General features: G+C 39.3%; 1 protein-coding gene and 1 long non-coding RNA gene across 2 annotated transcripts in view; one reads left to right on the top strand and one right to left on the bottom strand.

Moving 5' to 3' along the window:
* Positions 1-19,216, top strand: part of NRG1 (neuregulin 1) — a 1,021,360-nt gene that overhangs the window by 583,515 nt on the left and 418,629 nt on the right. The gene's annotated exons all lie outside the window — the stretch shown is intronic.
* Positions 1,537-2,727, bottom strand: LOC141277502 (uncharacterized). The gene is made up of 2 exons (XR_012328989.1): positions 2,555-2,727; positions 1,537-1,753 (listed from the first exon to the last, which is right to left on the bottom strand). It is a non-coding gene; the product is annotated as an uncharacterized lncRNA (long non-coding RNA).

The raw sequence follows: 19,216 nt of genomic DNA on the forward strand, positions 1-19,216 counted from the left end.
AGATATAAATATAGATTTGTGGTACACGTTTGTAGTACACACATTTGTGGTTCACGTTTTCCAGCCAGCTCATGCTAATCTACCAGTGATTAGAACCATCACTAGGGGGAAAAAATGCATTGCCATTTCCAATCAATGTGGATGGCATTGAATGGTTGCTTGCAAAATGGTTATTTTTTTGCATAGGACAAAATAAATAAACATAGAGACAGAAATTATTCTTAACCCCAAACTGCCATTTAGAAAAAATTATTAATACTGTCAAGAATAAGAGTGATTAGCAATTTGGGGGGTGGCATAACAGCCTGCAGCACCTGCACCAACGCTGCTGATTTTCAGTAAGTTCTTTAATTCTCAGAATATTTCTTGTTTTCTTTTTTTTTTTTGAGAAAATTGTTGAGCAATAAAAAATTTTGTGACTGAGATGGATATGTTATCGAGGAAACATAAAATTGAATAAGTCCATAAAAAATAAAGACTTAAGCTTTGCCTTAAAAAGAATATCTCACGAGGTTTCATTGTTTGTTTTAATTTGGAATGCAAGTTTCCTTAGCCAATCAATAATGAGATTTTTATGGCATTCACAAGACTAATGTGATTCTAGGTCTCATAATTCCTTCAGTTCCAAAAAAGTAACTTTGTTACGTCTTTCTACTGACACTCACTCTTCACCAGGCTGAGTTACTTTGTCAGACTCTCACCATCCTTGAATTACAGTACAGTCCTTGAAAACCATGATTCTTTCTTTCCTTTGGAATTGTCAGCTGGAGGAAGGGGGAGGATAGGTAAGATGGAAAAACCCAGTAACAGCTCAAACCACCCACTAGCTAAAGGAAAATGTGTCTCTCTGCTTTTCTTCTTCTTCTTTTTTTTTTTTCCTAGTGTTTGTTTGTTCCCTGAAGAGCCACAGAAAAAGGGAAACTTCTCTATTCATGTTGAGATCCTGCATAATAACTTTTGATGATTAGCTTTAGCTCTCAAAATTTTCACTAATACAGATTTAACCATGTGGACAGACTAAGTTCACTTGCCTACGTAGTGCACTTTGAAGACCTACTAGAATTCTCTGAATTCCTGATAGAAAGAAGAGTAATAGATGATTTTCCTTCACAGGTTTCCCCCACTATCAGAAAGTAAAGCGTTCCTTTGAAACTTTTCCTAAGCCGAGCTGGGATAAAGTGAATAAACATTACCTTAGGACACATCTTGCTAACAGATGCACAAAATACATCGCTATAAAGCACAAATGCTCACAGACACCATTCAAAGCTATGGAGGCTTGATGCTGAGATGCTGAGTGCAGTTCCCGGGGAAGGAGCTTGAAGGGGCCACACTCACTGCTCTGCTTGGGGTGCACACTGCCTCTGTAATGGCTCACTGCAAAAAAAAAAAACACTGAACACTATTTTTGATTTTTTTCGTAAAAGCAAAAATTCTCTTCAGATTTCTTCCGATTAGTGAAAACAGATAATAATGTAGGTCTTTCGTACAAGTAAAGTGGCATAAAGTGAACTTTCAAAAAGCAGGAGATACCTATACTTTTCTCTCTTTTATTTCCTTTTTTTTTTCTTTTTACTTTTCTGTCTCTTGATGACACCTCAGATAACAAAACTGGATACTTTCTTAACTTGGCGATTTCTTATTCATCAGCGACTCTTTACAAGGTACTCAGGAAGCGATGGCCCTCTGATTCTTCACCTTTATACTCCTTTCAACCCGAGGGATGGATTCCTGACCTCTGTGGGCTCAGACCCTAGACAGGAAAAGAACAGCCAACTTTTCACCAAGCTTGCCTTACTGCTGGCCCCGGGGAGCTGGGTCCTAGCCTGTTCTGCTTCTCTAGAATAGCATTCTTGTTTACCAGCTCCAAAATGGGACGTCACGTTTTGTCAAGGGCAAATGAGGACAATGTTTATGCCCAGAAAAGACTAGTCAGAGGTTACTCTGATTTTAAAACTAGATAGTGCGCTATTGAAGTTACGTGATCAAAATCATAATCGTATTTAAAATTCTAAGTTCAGCTTACAAACCTCATTAGCCTATTCATAAGTGAAGCTAATTTTAACAGTCATTCTTAAGGGAAATTTGATTAATGATTTTGTTTCATTTTCAAATGTAGTTAAACGTTTTTAAACACTTAAAGCTTTGTGCATAAATTTAATACATTTAATTTCCTTTTAAGTACTTTAACTTGTCTGACTTAACAAATGAGATACTCATGAATACTTGAATAATTCATCAATTGAATACTTACAAATATGAAATATGATTATTTTTAAGTTCTCTTAAAGTTCTAAATGTGTGTGTTGACTTAGTAAGATTTCAACTTAAAACCACAAGTCTAAATCATTGACTCAATTTCACAGTTTAAATTGGAATCACAATTCCAAATTACTGTTATCTAATTGGCCAAAATATCTTAATATCACAAGTATATAAAATATCAAATATATAGACTCTTTAATGCAAAAGTATTTGATACAATGGGTTTTGTTTCTTACATATATATTTTTCTTCTTAATTTTAAGTCTTACCAGGGCTAGAGGATGCTTACCCATCAGGGAATCAGTGAGACCATTCCATACCTGATGGGGGTTCTCTTCCCTTGTAATTATTGGGCTAGCTTCCTCAGCGCACTCAGATTTCTGGCGGCTCAGAGGATCACCTGGCCTGAATGAAGACTGGGTTCTAACACATACATGACCCTGACATGAGCCCTGTTACAGTGGCTCTGTCAGTGTGCTTAAATAAAGTGATGTCACAGACCCTAGCCACTGTTTGGAAGGTATACATTACTAAGGCTCATACTAGCTCATAGAAGCCCAAACCTTTACCCTAGTAGTCATATCAGTGGATTCGATTTAATACCTATGGTTACGGCAACATTCGCTTCTCTCTGCATGGTTTTTGTTTTGTTTTTTAATGTTCTTCCTTTCTACCTTGACTCTTATGGATATTATATTGAGAGCTACTTAATTATGTCTATCTCTCAAGACTGTGCCTGGTTTTTTTTTTTTTTTTTGCGGTATGCGGGCCTCTCACTGTTGTGGCCTCTCCTGCTGCGGAGCACAGGCTCCGGACGCGCAGGCCCAGCGGCCATGGCTCACGGGCCCAGCCGCTCTGCGGCATGTGGGATCCTCCCGGACCAGGGCACGAACCCGTGCCCCCTGCATCGGCAGGTGGACTCCCAACCACTGTGCCACCAGGGAAGCCCTCTTATCCACTCTTAATCCTATATGGCATATGATTTAAAGCAAACAACAGTTGAAAAATAGAAAGTAGAAAATGAGTACCTCTACTGAATGTTGTTAGAGACTCAAAACCAACACCAGTTACAGAAGTTTACAGCATAAGCTTTTAGAAAGAGAGCTCTTCATTACAGGTTAAGAAGAGCTGGTATCCTCTGTTACAATCAACCCGATCCCAGATTGTAAACATCAGCAATAGCACGTGTGTATTGTACGAGGGAAGCCAGAGCAGTGACACCATTTCCTTCCCCACTGCCCCATCCCAACCCCCTACAAAAATGAAAATAACCCTGAAATTCCTAATTTACATTATGATCTTTTTCAAACTACTTATTTTAGGAATATCTATAAAACTCAGATCAGGAAAACCAAATGAAAATCAATCTATCCCACCCTTTCAAAAGCTTTTGGTAATCCAAAAGATTGAATGAAATTAATTATTCCACTTATCCTGAATGTCACTACAAATGTAACATTTACAAATGCCCTAATTGTAATAAATGCCATTGCGTATAACTCTATTGGTCGTGACGTGAAGAGAATCATACATAGTAGATTCCAGATACATAACCAAGGAAAACTGAACTCATGATTTGGGACATCTCAGCAGCTCTTAAAGATTACTGCACCTCAGCTGATTGGGTTGAATCAGTTGGGAGAGCAAACTGGTGACTTTCTTCCCTTTCCCCCTCTTCCTCCTGCATCTCCATTCCTCTCTTTTGAGAGACATTTATGAAGTATACTGAGTGAGAGAAAATGACACTAGCAAACATTCAGGAACAATGCAATAAAACAAAGACAGGCCAAAAAATGATCCCCCCCACCAAAGATAGTCATGTCAAATCCCTGGAACCTATGAATGTTACCTTATTCGGCAAAAGATGTGATTAAGATCCTGAAAGTAGGTGCTTATCCTGGATTACTCAGGTGGGCCCTGAATGCAATCACATGTCTGCTTACATGGGAGACACAGAGCAGAGTTTGAGACAGACATACAGAGGACAAGACAATGTGAAGACAGAGGAGAGAGGGATAATGTGGCCACAAGCCAAGGAGTGCCAGCAGCTACGAGAAGCTGGAAGAGACAAGGAACAGATTCTGTCTTAGAGCCTCCAGAGGGTGCGTGGCCCTGCTGACACCTAGAATTTGGACTTCCAGCCCCCAGAGCTGTGAAGGGATGTATTTCTGTTGTTTTAAGCCACCAGTTAGTGATAATTTGTTACAGTTGTCACAGGATATTAGTACAGACAGTGATTTTATAAAAACTAAAAATTAGGACATGTTTAATGCTTTGACATTGTCACTTGTTCGAGTTCTAAGAAAAGGCATTTTAGTCAATTGTATGAATATTCTAAACTAGTAATTAAGATTTTTAAAACGTGTTCTGGCTGGTCATGGGAGTCAGATTGCAAATAGCTGTCAATCTTAGTTAATTAGGGTTGCGAAGGGAGAAGGGGTTGGGGGAGGGATGGAGTGGGAGTTTGGGGTTAGCAGATGCAAACTACTATACATAGAATGGATAAACAACAAGGCCCTACTCTATAGCACAGAGAACTATAGTCAATATCTTGTGATAAACCATAATGGAAAAGAATTTTTAAAAGAATGTGTATATAGATGTATAACTGAATCGCTTTGCTGTACAGCAGAAATTAACACAACATTGTAAATCAACTATATTTCAATTTTTTAAAAAAAGAAAGAAAACTAGAGCCTGATCATAACTTACCTAAGGGGAAAAAAACTTGTCATTAATTATCTCCAAAAGCCCTAAAAATGGAATTCATCCACTCACACCTTATCTGCTGTTGTTTTAAAAATAGCGGTTTTAAATAGCTAGGTTCCAATACTGTGTAGAATCAGATATGTTAGCATCTTAGTTTTATTGCTCGGTCTGAATTGGAAACATTTCCAGTGACTACCAGTTGCACACATCATTATCCACTCATAATTGGTTGTTTAATCTGAAAAGAGCAGGTTCTGCTCCATCACCTAACATCTGTTCACTTGGCTTTTAGCTCTATTCAACCAAATCCAATTATTGTCGGGAGAGGCTCCGGGTAGACTCGTATCATTTAAGAATGATTTCCATTTCTTCGTAGGTCCTTAATTCTTTGTTCTTCTCATATCTGCTTTGTTTTCTAATACTAAATGCATTATGAAGTTATTTTTCTCAACCTGTGCTTGTTTCCAAAATAACAAGAACAGGAACCAAAGGCTTATTTATGTTTGAAGTCATATAATGCCTCAAAACAGATCTCAAACACTAAAAATATTAACCTTCCCAGCTAAAGCCTACTTAGAAGAACTCTAACAATTCTGAGGGTAACAGATTGTTTGCAGTTCTCACTTTGCTGTTGTTACTGTTAAGCGTTGTTTTAATTCCCAGTTGTATTGAAACTATTTAAAATGTTTCTTGACTTTGATTGTGGTAATGAAAAAAATATTCAATATTATTATCTAGGGATCATGTAATTCCTAATTTAAGACAAAATTTTCAGCAAAGATGGTTAGAATTTGATGTCTTCATATTATTTTTGAAATGTCTCCAAATTATGCAATGGTTTCTCTCTTTAAATCAAAGTATAATTGACATACAGTATCATTTTGGTTTCAGGTGTACATCACAGCAATTTGATATTTATATACATTTTTAAATGGTCACGATGGTAAGCTTAGTTACCATCTGTCACTGTATAAAATTATTACAGTATTCTTGACTATGGTTCCTATGCTGTACATTACATCCCCATGACTTATTTATTTTATAACTGGAATTTTGTACTTCTTAATCCCCTTTATCTGTTTTGTCTGCCTTCCCAACCCCTTTCTTTTGGCAAACATCAGTTTGTTCTCTGTATCTGTGAGTCTGTTTCTGTTTTATTATGTTGGTTGATTTGTTTTGTTTTTTAAATACCACATATAAGTGAAATCATATGGTATTTGTCTTTCTCTGTCTGACTTATTTCACTTAGCGTAACATACTCTAGCTCTGTCCGTGTTGTCTTGAATATCAAGATTTCATTCTTTTTTATGGCTGAATAACACTCCTCTGTGTGTGTGTGTGTGTGTGTGTGTGTGTGTGTGTGTGTGTGTGTGTATACTGCATCTTCTTTATCCATTCGTCTATCAGGTACTTGGGTTGTTTTCATATCTTGGCTATTTTAAATCATGTTTCAGTGAACATAGGGGTGCATATATCTTTTCGAGTTAGTGTTTTCCTTTTCTTTGGATAAGTACCCAGAATTGGAATCACCAGATCATATGGTAGTTCTATTTTTAATTTTTTGAGGAACTTCCATACTGTGTTCCACAGTGGCTGCACCAATTTACGTTCCCACCAACAGTGCACGAGGGTTCCCTTTTCTCCACATCCTTGCCAACACTTGCTCTTTGTTGTCTTTTTGATAGTAGCCATTCTGACAGGTGAGAGGTGATGTCTCACTGTGACTTTGATTCTCATTTCCCTGATGATTAGTGATGTTGAGCATCTTTTCATATTCCTGATGACCATCTGTGTCTTCTTTGGAAAAATGATCTCTGCTCAGTTTTTAATCAGGTTGTTTGCTTTTTTGATATTAAGTTGTCTAAGTTTTATACCTTTATCATATATATGACTTGCAAATATCTTCTCCCATTGAGTAAGTTGCCTTTTCATTTTGTTGATGGTTTCCTTCGCTGTGCAAAGGTGTTTTTTCCCCAATAATTTCTTTCTTAAATATACAAAAATTTCCAGAATAAAATATGTTACAATAAAGAAAGACTTTTTTTAATGGCTCTGAATTTTGTTCCATCATGACACATCTAGAAAATTTGGGGTGCTGGCAGAGTGAACATGCTTAAGAGCCTCTGGTAAGGCTGAAAATGGGGTTAGGAGGAAACTGCTTTGCACTGGTTTCTACCACCTGTTCTTAGTGCAGGATTGTGAGAATGAACCTCTTTTATCCCTACAACCTCCTATTTAACAATTGAAAAGACCCAACATCTTACAGTAGAATTTCACCTTCTGGTAGAATCTTCGTGGTATAAACCATTTAAATCATGTTCCTTGTGTGTTTTGATGAAAGATATATTGTGATGGCATTCTGGTCCTTCTATTTCCGGGGAAGTCAGTGATTAGAAAAGATTTTAAAGAAGTTTGATTATTTCCTTTTGTGAATATAACCCCATAACCAACTTTTACTGCCATCAGTACATAAACATTGAAATTAGCCATGCCAATTTTCTCATTGGCAAGACATGTAAATAAGGTTCAGTGTAGACCTCCAACACGTTAAGGAACTCCTGGCCTTAACATGTGTGTGGGGTGCAGTCATTAAAAGTCTGTAAGCAGGAACATAACATGTTGAAACCATGTGTACCTATATGCAGATGTGTGCACGTACATATTAATTTCTGTGGTGAAAGGGGAGGGTAATAGGAAAAAAGAATAAGGAAGAAACATTCAGAACTTTATGAATACAAAGAAATGTCTGTGTTGCCATTATTGGGGCTATTGATTTTTTTTTCTAATGAAAAAGATATACATGTTTAGTATATAACCTTGGAATAAAAAAGTAAAGCAGTTAAAATCCTGCCATCCCAAAACAAACATTTTGTAATATTTGCTACTAGACTTATTATTTTCATGCATATTTTAAAAATCTCTTTGTAATCATACTTAGTATTCAAATTCTGCCTTTTTGTGTTTATCCAAAATTTAAGTTTAAAATTTCTAGATTGCCCTGGAAAATCCTGGGAAAACCAGGCAAGTTCATGGTGATCTGTTGTACCACATATTAAAATAGCTTGACAGTAAACAAAGGCCTCCCTTCAGGTCTGAGTAATATCATAAAAGGAATCTGCCTATTGGTATTAGGATCATATAACAGTATATAGATCTATCAATATAGTTTACTCCAAGCAGAGGCCAGGCATGGTATCTGGGGATAATATGTAATTAGTGATTTAAGTCAGAATGCCAGGGAAGCATGTGAATAGGCAGCAAGATGTTGGGTTGAAAAGAAAATACTTGGCTGCCAACTAGATGGCTTGCCCTTCAGTTGCTGCTTTCTTTGGACTCTTCCCAGGGATTCTAAGCATGAAGGACCCATCTCTCAGGAAGACGTCATTGCCCAGGGCTGCTTATCTTAGTTGAGTACAGCCAGGTACAAACTGGAGTAAAGTCACATCTTGCTTTCCTGTTGGGCGCTACTCTCTCTGCATTGTTCCATAGCTAGAGTATCTCCAAGACTACTTCAAGCCACATTTCACTTAACAGCATGGGTAGTGGAAGAGATCATGTAAATTTAGTCAATTCAAAATCATGGCTGCAAAAATATCTGAAAGGGCAAGGCTTAGTGGACCCATAGAATTGTCTCCATTTAGGATTAATCCCATTGCATATTGTTTTTGCAATGAAAAAGCATCCGTGCCAGAGGTAGTCATAGGCAATGTCATTGAAAGACTACTTTGCCAACAGTATTACTGAAAAGTGAATTCATTCATGATTTATTTTTAAATGATTAGGACCCTTAGTTAATCTATAAGGACATCATATAAATTAAAAGTTTTAAAATATGCCATGTATGTACAGCAGCATCAAAATATTAAATAGCATCTTGAAGAGCAAAAGAAACTATTAAGACTAATTAAGTGGCTTTATTGGCTGGTTGGTGTTTCCACATGTAGTTATTTCTGCAATTATTCATTTGCTGATTTACACAGCACTATTCTCAAAAATTACTCTGGCATTAAATGAAACTGGAAGACACCTCCAATTTGGAAAAACCTATCAACTTAAAGTTGGGACGATACTCAGTCAAGGTCTAGCAGAATTGACTCCAGAGTCTGAGGGATTTTATTGTTCTTAACTTCCCCCTCTCCATTCAGACCAACCTAGTAAAGGTTTTCCTCTTCTAAACCATGTGTATCTATCTAATCTATACCATGCCGATGATACCATTTCAGCTGTGCAGGAAGGTTTACCGAATTCTCAACTACTAGAGATTAGCTACTAGAGATACTAGCCCTTAACATTTTAACAAGAAATTATGTATTGATCTCTCAGGAATTGTATTTCCTTTCTATACAAATTAACCTTCCATGTAAATAAACTAGCTGAAGGTGCTTCCAGTGTGTTTTCTCAAATGATAACTATTCCTTGGAGCTATTGTTTCCCTAAGAATTACAAAAACCAAAACAAACAAAAAATGTTTACTCTATCTAGGAACATGGATCAATATTGATGACTAGAGATACATTTGACTCCCATGGAGAAAAAAGAAAACTCTAAAGATAAGACATTATGGGACTTCCCTGGTGGCGCAGTGGTTAAGAATCCGCCTGCCAATGCAGGGGACACGGGTTCGAGCCCTTGTCGGGGAAGATCCCACATGCCGCGGAGCAACTAAACCTGTGCGCCATAACTACTGAGCCTGCGTTCTAGAGCCCGCGAGCCACAACCACTGAGCCCACGCACCTAGAGCCCGCACACTGCAACAAGGGAAGCCACCGCAATGAGAAGCCCATGCTCCACAACAAAGAGTAGCCCCCGCTCGCCACAACCAGAGAAAGCCCGTGTGCAGCAGTGAAGACCCAATGCAGCTAAAAAAATAAAGATAAGACATTATATCTAATTTATTTGCATATTGACTAAATTTCCTAGTAAAGACAACCACTCTAGAAAGTAACCTCAAGGTAAATCACCCCGTTTAAAAAGTCAGGGTGGTAGAAAAATTACTAGGCAGGAGATGCTGATACTGCAGAGACATATGAGGAAGGAAAAAAATTAATTTAGTTCCCTAAGGCAACGACATTTCATCGGTTCGATGAGGAGAGAAAACAGAGTTCAGACTGAATCATTTTGAATGAGGAAGAAAATATAAATAATTGAATAGCTAGTTTAGAGAGACTCTGTCATGGGCACATACCTCATCTGACTTCATAACCCTCACCCACACCCTCTATTCCAACATATTTCACTCAGAACTCACATGTTCCATAGGACTTCAAGCTAGAATCAGTCCTGGGGAGCTATTTAGAAAGCTGAAAAAAGACAGCGATCTGAGGTTGAACACCGTAAGATTGTTAACACTCTTTTCAATACGATTAGACAGCCAGGACGATGAATAGAAAATTAAAAATTATTAACGAGGAGCTGTATCTTGAAGGGTTGGCCTAACCAAACTTTATCTTCATAATTGCTAAACTTCATCAAGAGAAAAACAGGATTCTTGTGGTTTTCTTCTGTGACTGCCTCAAACAGATTGATCTCGAACGTATCATCAAAAACTTAAAGGAAGCTTTTCTATGCATGCACATCCCTAAAGACATTTTACATTGCAGAGTTAGTAAATAACATAAGGAACTATAAGCCTAGGGGGCAGGTGAAAAAGGAAATTATGAGCTATAAACTCTGAACATTATTTTAGTGCAGAGTGGTGGTAGCAATTGATGATTAAAGAATGCCATCCAGTTGTCAGGAATAACGGTTACAGCTTTCTGAAAACAGTCATTTTGTTATAACGTTAGATTTGAAGAGCTATACACACTTAGAGACGCATAGAAGGCCTTAGAGACAAGTTCCTTGAGGAAAGTAATTCACTGGTTATTTGGGGGCTGACAAGCAGCGTATGTTATTTTTGAGTCACAAAGAAAATTACACAGTTGTAAACTCTGCTTTGTAATGCACATAGGTCTTAGTCATTTATACAAAAGATAAACCTATTTGTATGAAGTGATCCTTTCTGTAAACTGCATCTGCATTCTTCCAGATCACAAAATAATATACAAAGTGACTAATTTGAAAACATTGCAAATGCATGCGTAATACCGCAGTCACAGAGTTCTATATTTAGAAAAATCTAATGATTGTCTCGCAATATTTATTTGGTAACTATTTCTTAGCATAAACTAATAGATGGCATGGGATTTTGTATGACGCTTACCTCTCCCCAGCAAGTTTTAAAGAAGGACATTTCTATTTCACCATTTAATTTCTGATTCTTTTGAAACATGGACGCACTGAGTAATGAGAGTCTGCATTTATAAATATGTGTTGCCGCTGCGAATTCGCGGGGGATGATTCCAATCCCATTCGATACTGGAAAAGGCGCATTTGACTGGCAAATGAAAAGATTAGGCCAATTTCTTTCTTGTATCAACCCTGGGTAAAATCTCCTTAAGAGGAAAATAACAATAATGATTTGTTGTGTCGGGAAAGAATTTAACTACTTGTTAGCATTCGAATGGGCCCTAAGGAAATGTGCAAGTTAATTAAATCAGAACTCCCTTTTTGAGTTTGCCACCAGCTGGGCTTCAACTGGCCTTCCCAAGAAGGTGTCATTGAAATCAATAGGTTTAGGGCTTTGTGTCGAGCCTGGACAGCAGAGAACTGGGTAAGTGACACCAGGGTTTATTAAAACGTATGCCTGTAAATACATTCTAATGCTTTTTTCTCCTTTCTCCGTTTGATTCTCTCTGCCTCTAGGAGGCCTGGACTCTGTATTTTAAAGTTGAGGTAAGAAGTAGCATAAGGATATATTTTACAGTGATAGAGAAAGAAGGAATGAGGTTGATCCTAATTTTGTGACCTTGTTAGTTATCAGAGAATATTTTTGCAGGGCCAAATATTAATCAATCAACTGATCAATCCATTAGTCAATTAAAAATGACAAGAGAGAGGTTGTCATTAATTAAAGGATCACATCCAAGTGATTTGTGGTCTGGGGTTTTACCAATTCTATCCCCAGAGCATTCTTTTTCTTTTAGGCCTTAAATGTAGTTGAAATTTTAATCCCTACTAGGTTTTTAATAAGAGGCAGCTTTTGAGAAATTAAAAAACCTTATTCTCATTTCCCTGATAAAGAGGTAGTGCAGGTGTCGCAATGCTTTTGGGGGACATTTACAAAGTCATGCCCCGCCCAGGACATGTTTTTGGTTTCTTTAAAGGTATCTTAACTTGCCCATATGTGGTCAACTTCCTCTTATGGAAGCTATTGATAAATCATGGCAAAAGGAAATCACTCCATGGAAATAATGTCTAAAGGAGACCCTCTTTATCCTAGAGAGGAAAACCAGAGAACAGAGCCCAACCTGGCTAATGTCAAAAGGCCTACTCCTGGATTCAAATCAAAAGTATCAATGTGGCCAATTAGAAATGGGAAGAGGGTGGTTCAACTGAAAATCTGGGGCCTCAGGCGTTTTCTGGAATGTGTACAGTCAGATCGTGCACGTTAGTCAGCAAAGAGAAAGCATGCAGAGACACCTCTCCCCAGAGTGAAGAGTCATCCTTCCTCTGTGGGTCAGGAGTGTTTGTCTTGGAGTGCTGCAATTTCAAACTGATTTTCAACAGAAATGGCAACGTTATAAAGCGTGAAAGCATTGGTCTAGGAATTACCAACGCTGGTCGTACCATTTCCTGCTGTGGGAAGCTGGCCCTGTCATCACCCTCTTGATGTTTTGGTTTCTTTACTTGTGAACTAAGCATGTTAGACCAGGTGGCTTGGAAACTACAGTCTGCGAAGGACAGTCAGGGTTGCTGTAGGAATTAAGTTGCTTTGAGGGTAGCCTGACTGTAGACACAGGTGTGAAGAGCAGTAGAAGGGACCAAAGAAACGAGCATGACCCTTGTGTGTTCTTGGCACTCGTGTTTTAATTACCTCCCAGGTTCCGTCCCTCTGTCTCTAGCAGACATGCTCCTTAGATACTCTTATCAGTTAGCATTAGGAACGACTAGCACAAATTGTGTAACCTTTCTGACATGTATTGTAAGTCCTCCCCAGCCGCAGAACTCTTCATAGATACGTGAAGGTTATCAGCTCTGCTCAGCTGGCCAAACCTGACAACACTGGGTGAGGTTGCTTCTGTAATCGGTTCTCTAATTTCAACCTGCATCCACCCAATCCCACATCTCTCTGGGGGTTCTCTGTTTTTCTCCTTTTAACTTTGGGTTAGACTTTTCCAGTGGGCATTCCTAAAAAAGGAAGGCTGATGGTTTCTGCTTAGATTGCTTTCCTCTCCACGTGAATAGACGTCAATAGATTCGGACACCTTCACTTTCCAAGGCTCTAACTTCTTTCTGGCAGCAACGATTTTTAAAATTCATTAGACTTTCGTCATTCCATCCTCTTTATTATGGCATCCGTATGCGCTGCGGTGTCCTGTGGAAGCACTCTTTCATAGATCCGAATTTGCTTATTGTTTTCTCCAAAGTACGTTCTACCTTAGACACTATCTCATCCTCTCCTCTGCCAGATATTGATTATTCATACATTCTCTGATCGCAGCCACTTCAGCTTTACTCATTGTTATGTCTTTGTAGCTCTTCTTTCCCTTAAATACAAGGACAACCTATTGTTCTCACAGTCACACTCTTTACTGGGTCTGTTACATTTCCAAAGCCCAGGGTAACATCAAAGCATTGTCTTGGGTTTGGTGCTTCTCTTCCGCCAGTCGCTTCTTTCTCTTTTTAACTCTTCACACGTGCTGCCACTTTTGTGTAGGGTCTTCGTTATGTAACCACCACCACAAACATCTGTTACAAATGAGGTATTCAGAGACAAGCCATTCTCTTGTGGCATAACAGTAAGAATAATATGAAAGAAATTTAAAAAAAAAACAATTGGACTCAGCGCTATGATGTCCCCTTGGAGGAGAATGATGCATGGAAAGTGGGAATCAATGTCTAGCCATGTACCAGTGCTTTGAGTTGAATGTACCAGGCTATTGTTCCACTCTCAATGGCCTGTGGACAATGCCCTCCATCACATCTCACCAAAGATGGCTGTGATTCATTGGACGGTGGAGTTTTGTGCCCCATGCCTTTCTGATGGCTGCCTCTTTACTGCTGATGTGTAGGCTACCTCCTGTCTTTTTTTAAAAGTACTTTTTCATGCAATTCAAAGTTCATCAGCACGGCGGACTCCCCCATGACCTTACACATATAAATATTATTGGACCATTTCTGTTTTCCAGAGAACCAGTACACAGTTGCTAAGTTTGGAACACATGATCAACTAATTCCCTTTGTGTCTTGGTTCCAAAGGTGGATGACGCTGATCCTGTAGCTTGAAAAATCCCCACCGGGTGACACTCTTTTGGGAAAATATGCCATTTTATACACTTGTTTCTGACCAAAAGGAAAAAAATGTGAAGTCCACCCTAGTTCTGTCTGGACAAGCACAGAGAGAGGCATGTCGCATTGCCAAACAAATATTTTCCCCTAGTTTTGCTCAATGAACTTGATTCACTGGAGGGCTTTTTTCCCACGTGAGCAGGAGAGGTGGGCTGCCTCAGAAACAGCCGCTGCCCCACTCTCCGCAGGGCACTGGAGTGAATCATCGTTTTCATGAATGAGAAGGAGAGGAGGAGGGAATAAAAGACAAGGAGCTTGTTGCTAATGGCCTCAAACAAGGCAAACATTTTTGTGAATAATTTTGGATAATATATGATGGGTTGACTTTTGGGTTTTGTTGTTGTGAATGGAACACAGAGAAAAAAGAACTTGTTTCAACAGAAGTTTTATCTGATACCCTATTCATATGCCAACTCTCTAGGGTACAGAAAAGGCACAGTGTTCAATCATGCTGCTTTCAAGTGTTGTAGGGAGGCAAGCATGAAACTCACTTAAAGAGATGGTCATCCCCACATTATATACAAGGAAAAGTCTGGCCAGAGCATATACCCACATCATTTCTGAGGAAGACTAGAGCTGGGATATACCTTGTCACAGACCCAGTGCCTTCAGCAGAGACCAAAAAAAAAAAAAGGAAGCCAACATAGATGCCAGACATTTTTTTAAATTGAAGTATGGTTGAGTCACAATATGTTAGTTTCTGGTGTACAGCAAAGTGATTTGGTTTTATATATATATATATATATATATATATATATATATATATATACACACACACATATACATATATATATATAAAATCTTCTTTTTGATTCTTTTCCATTATAGGTTATTATAAGATGTTGAATACAGTTCTTTGTGCTATACAGTAGGTCCTTGTTATTTATCTATTTTATATGTGGTAGATATGGTAGTGTGTATGTTAATCCCATACTCCTAATTTAACCCTTCTCCCCCTTTCCCTTTGGTAACCATAAGTTTGTTCTCTATGTCTGTGAGTCTGTTTTGTAAATAAGTTCATTTGTACTATTTTTAGATTCCACATAGAAGTGACATCATGTATAATATTTGTCTTTTCCTGTCTGACTTTGTTCACTCAGTGTGATAATCTCCAGGTCCATCCATGTTGCTATAAATAGCAATATTTTATTCTTTTTTATAGCTTATATTCCATTGTATATATATGCCACACCTTCTTTATCCATTCATCAGTTGATGGACATTTAGGTTGCTTTCATGAATAGACAATTTATTATAAAGCATATTGAATTTCTTCTTCACTGATATCTGATGACTTAGGATTTTGTGGAATCCACTCAGAGAGAGTATTCCCTAACCCAGGAATAAGAAGCAACAAGGTAAAGAGAAGGTGGAATAAAAGTAAATAATAATAATAATAATGTTTAATCCCGATTTCAGGTACTGGCTATCTTTGGCCCCTTTAAATCATTTACTCTCAGTGGAAGGTCCAGGCTTCTCCGATTGATACACTCCATGACATCTACCCTCTTGAACTCTTGACTTCCTGCCCTTCGCAACCTTGTACTTACCTCTCATCCCTGTGGTTTCATGTTTCCATTCTTAGCTCACGTTGTTCCTTCTACCTGGAACGTCTCAGTTCTCTTCACTGATTCTAGGCAGCAGGATTTCACCCAGGCATCCTCTTTTCTGTATGGTCTTCCTACACCCCTCTCCGGGTTTAGTGTCCGTCCTCTGTGCTCCTAGATCATCCTGGATGTGACTCTGTGTCGGCACCTTCCTCAGTTCTGTTTAGCAGACTCTGAGGTCCTCAAGGGAAAAGATGGTGCCGTCCATCCATCCATCCATTCATTCGTTGATTCAACAAAGATTTATTGGATTCCTATTGTATGCCAGCCTCTGCCTTAGAGACTAGAGATCAAGTAGTGAACAAGACAGGTAAGATTCTTGTTCTCCAGGTGAATACATTCTAGCAGAGGAGACAGAAAAAAGGGAAACAACCAAACCAATAAGTCCAGTACTACGGAGAAAATGGAAATGTGTTGCTGTGTGGGAAAGTGCCTGATGTTTTAGGCTGGATGGTCAGGCAAGGCTTCACTTAAGAGACAGCTCTGAGCTGAGACTTGAAAGGCAAGAAGGAGCTGACTACATGAAGATCTGGGGACGGCGTCAGAGTTGGGGGACGCCAAGTACAAGACCCCAGAGGAGGAAGGAGCAGAGCAAGTAAAGAACCCAGAAAGGGCCTTGTGACCGATGAACTAGCGTGTTCCAGCAGAAGTCAGGGTCAGCTAATGCAGGGTCTGAGAGTCACAGTAAAAGCGGGGATCTTTTCTCTGTGGGACGGGAAACCCTGCGACAGCTCTAAACGTGGAGTTGTCGGCTGAGCTTTTCATTTCATAGAAATCGCTGGGGCTGTGCCTGACGTGAATAGATTTTGCTTTGTGTCCCCAGAGCCTAGCTTAACACCTGCTTCTGTTTCACATCGTGACACCCAGGGCCATGCTGCTTTTCTGCACATGAAAATGGCCTTTTCCAAGGTGTGCGCTGTCCAGCGAAAAGGAAAGTTCAGCATCATTTCAGTTCAACACACGGTGCTATCTGCTGGCCTCCGCCCAGCCTTTAAAAACTTCCTGAAGTTGACATTGCTGCACAGATTCGTTTCTGAGTTTCATAGATAATCCATTCAGTGTTTGTTCATCCCATTTAGACCAAGCTGGACAACCTCGGATGTGTTGAGGAATTGCCTCCAGGCAAGGCCACAAGGTGGGGCCGTAATGAGAAATTGAAGGACCGGGGTACCGTTGAAACATTACTTTCTAGAAGATGCCGGAAGGCAGGAATCAAGGCTTGTATTCACTCTGTGACTTTCTTCTAAGGGTCGCTAATCAGTTACTCTGAGTTAATCTCAGCACACCCACATCGGCCTGTGATATTAAAAATCAAACTCAAGAAGCAGTGCATGAAGGTGAATTACCTGGCGGCCCAGTGGTTAGGACTCTGCCCTCTCACTGCCGAGGGCCCGGGGTTCGATCCCTGGTCAGGGAACTAAGATCCCACAAGCTGCACAGTGTGGCCAAAAAAGAAAAAGAAAAAGAAAAAAGAAAAGAAAAGAGAAAGCAGTGCACCAAGGCATACAGGCTTCCACCTGGGAGGTGACGTTTGTGTAGCCTATTTCACGTCCTTGGGGAAGATGGTCCTGAGCTCAGGAGAATGTCTTGCCCTTTTAGGTCACCCTCACATCTGCTTAGCAGTGCCTTGAATCCACGGTGGAGGGATCATGGATGATTTGTTTCAGAGACTTACCAACCCCCTGGGGGTGGAATCTTTTTACTGTTATTATTTTTGGATTATACTATTGTTTTGTTTTGTTTTGTTTTGTTTTTTTGCGGTATGCGGGCCTCTCACTGCTGTGGCCTCTCCCACCGCGGAGCACAGGCTCCGGACGCACAGGTCCAGCGGCCATGGCTCACGGGCCCAACCGCTCCGTGGCATGTGGGATCCTCCCGGACCGGGGCACGAACCTGCGTCCCCTGCATCGGCAGGCGGACTCTCAACCACTGTGCCACCAGGGAAGCCCTATAACTATTGTTTTAAAATATAGTAACATGATTTAAGAGGGTCTGTATTTCAGGACTACAGTACAGCTTTCAATTCTGAAAGTTAACGTTCCTGTAGGTGTTGGGAATGGAATCTTAAGAGTAACCTTTTTAGGGAACACCTGCTGCTCCCGTATTCCTGTTACCTGTACCCTGAGACCCCCTGGCTCACTAGCAGCAAGCCCTAGACCTGGGCTGTTCTGGAACAGTTTGAATCCACCCACCCCTGCCTTTCCAGGTAGAAGTCAGGTACTTTGTAAATAACCAGTCCTCTGAAAAATACAAAGTTGTGTTAGTCTTTTGAAGAGACTGTTTCAAATTTACACTCACAAGGAGCCAGGCCTTTTGCCACAGACTGAAAGTCAGTAACAGTAGTAACAGTGTCATGTGCATGTGGCCTGGTGTGACGATAAACAGTGAAATGCTAGGTCCAGGGCCCCCCTCAATATGTGCTTGTTCCCTCTGCAGGGTGTTGTCATATCCACTCATTTTTAACATGTATATATTTTTTCTGATTATATCATAAAAACTGGGATATTGTGGGGAAAAAAAAGAGCATAAAAAAGCCCTGAAATCGCAGAGCAAGTTGTTACTGTTACAATTTGAATCCATTTATTTCTAGTTTCTCTCCCTCTAAGTATGGGCACGTGTGTGTATGAAGTGCCCCTGCTTCTGCAGACATATTTATAAATATCTATACTTTCTTTTACAAAACTGGTGTCAGCTTTTGTATCTTAAATAAGATATCAAAGTTTTCTTTCCTTTCTGCACAAGCAGCCACTACGTTTGGCCTTATCTCCAAAAGCTGGGCAGGTGGTTTTAACTGCCCTTAGTCAGCCTTATTTTTTTTTTTAATTTTATTGGCGTATAGCTGATTTACAATGTTGTGTTAGTTTCAGGCGTACAGCACAGTGAATGAGTTATACATATATCCATTCTTTTTCAGATTCTTTTCCCTTATAGGTCATTACAGAATATTGAGTAGAGTTTCCTGTGCTATACAGTAGGTCCTTGTTGGTTATCTATTTTATATATAGTAGTATGTGTATGTTAATCCCAAGCTCCTAATTTATTCCTCCCCCCAACATTTCCCCCATGGTAACCATGAGTTTGCTTTCAAAATCTGTGATTCTGTTTCTGTCTTGTAAACAAGTTCATTTATATCATTTTTTGAAAATTAGATTCCACATGAGTGATGCGTGATATCTGTCTTTGTTAGTCAGCCTTTTCTTGTGAGAGTTGTAATATGCATCACAAATTCAATTATTTTTAAAGCT

This window comes from Tursiops truncatus, chromosome 21, assembly GCF_011762595.2.
Source record: "Tursiops truncatus isolate mTurTru1 chromosome 21, mTurTru1.mat.Y, whole genome shotgun sequence".
NCBI lineage: Eukaryota > Metazoa > Chordata > Mammalia > Artiodactyla > Delphinidae > Tursiops > Tursiops truncatus.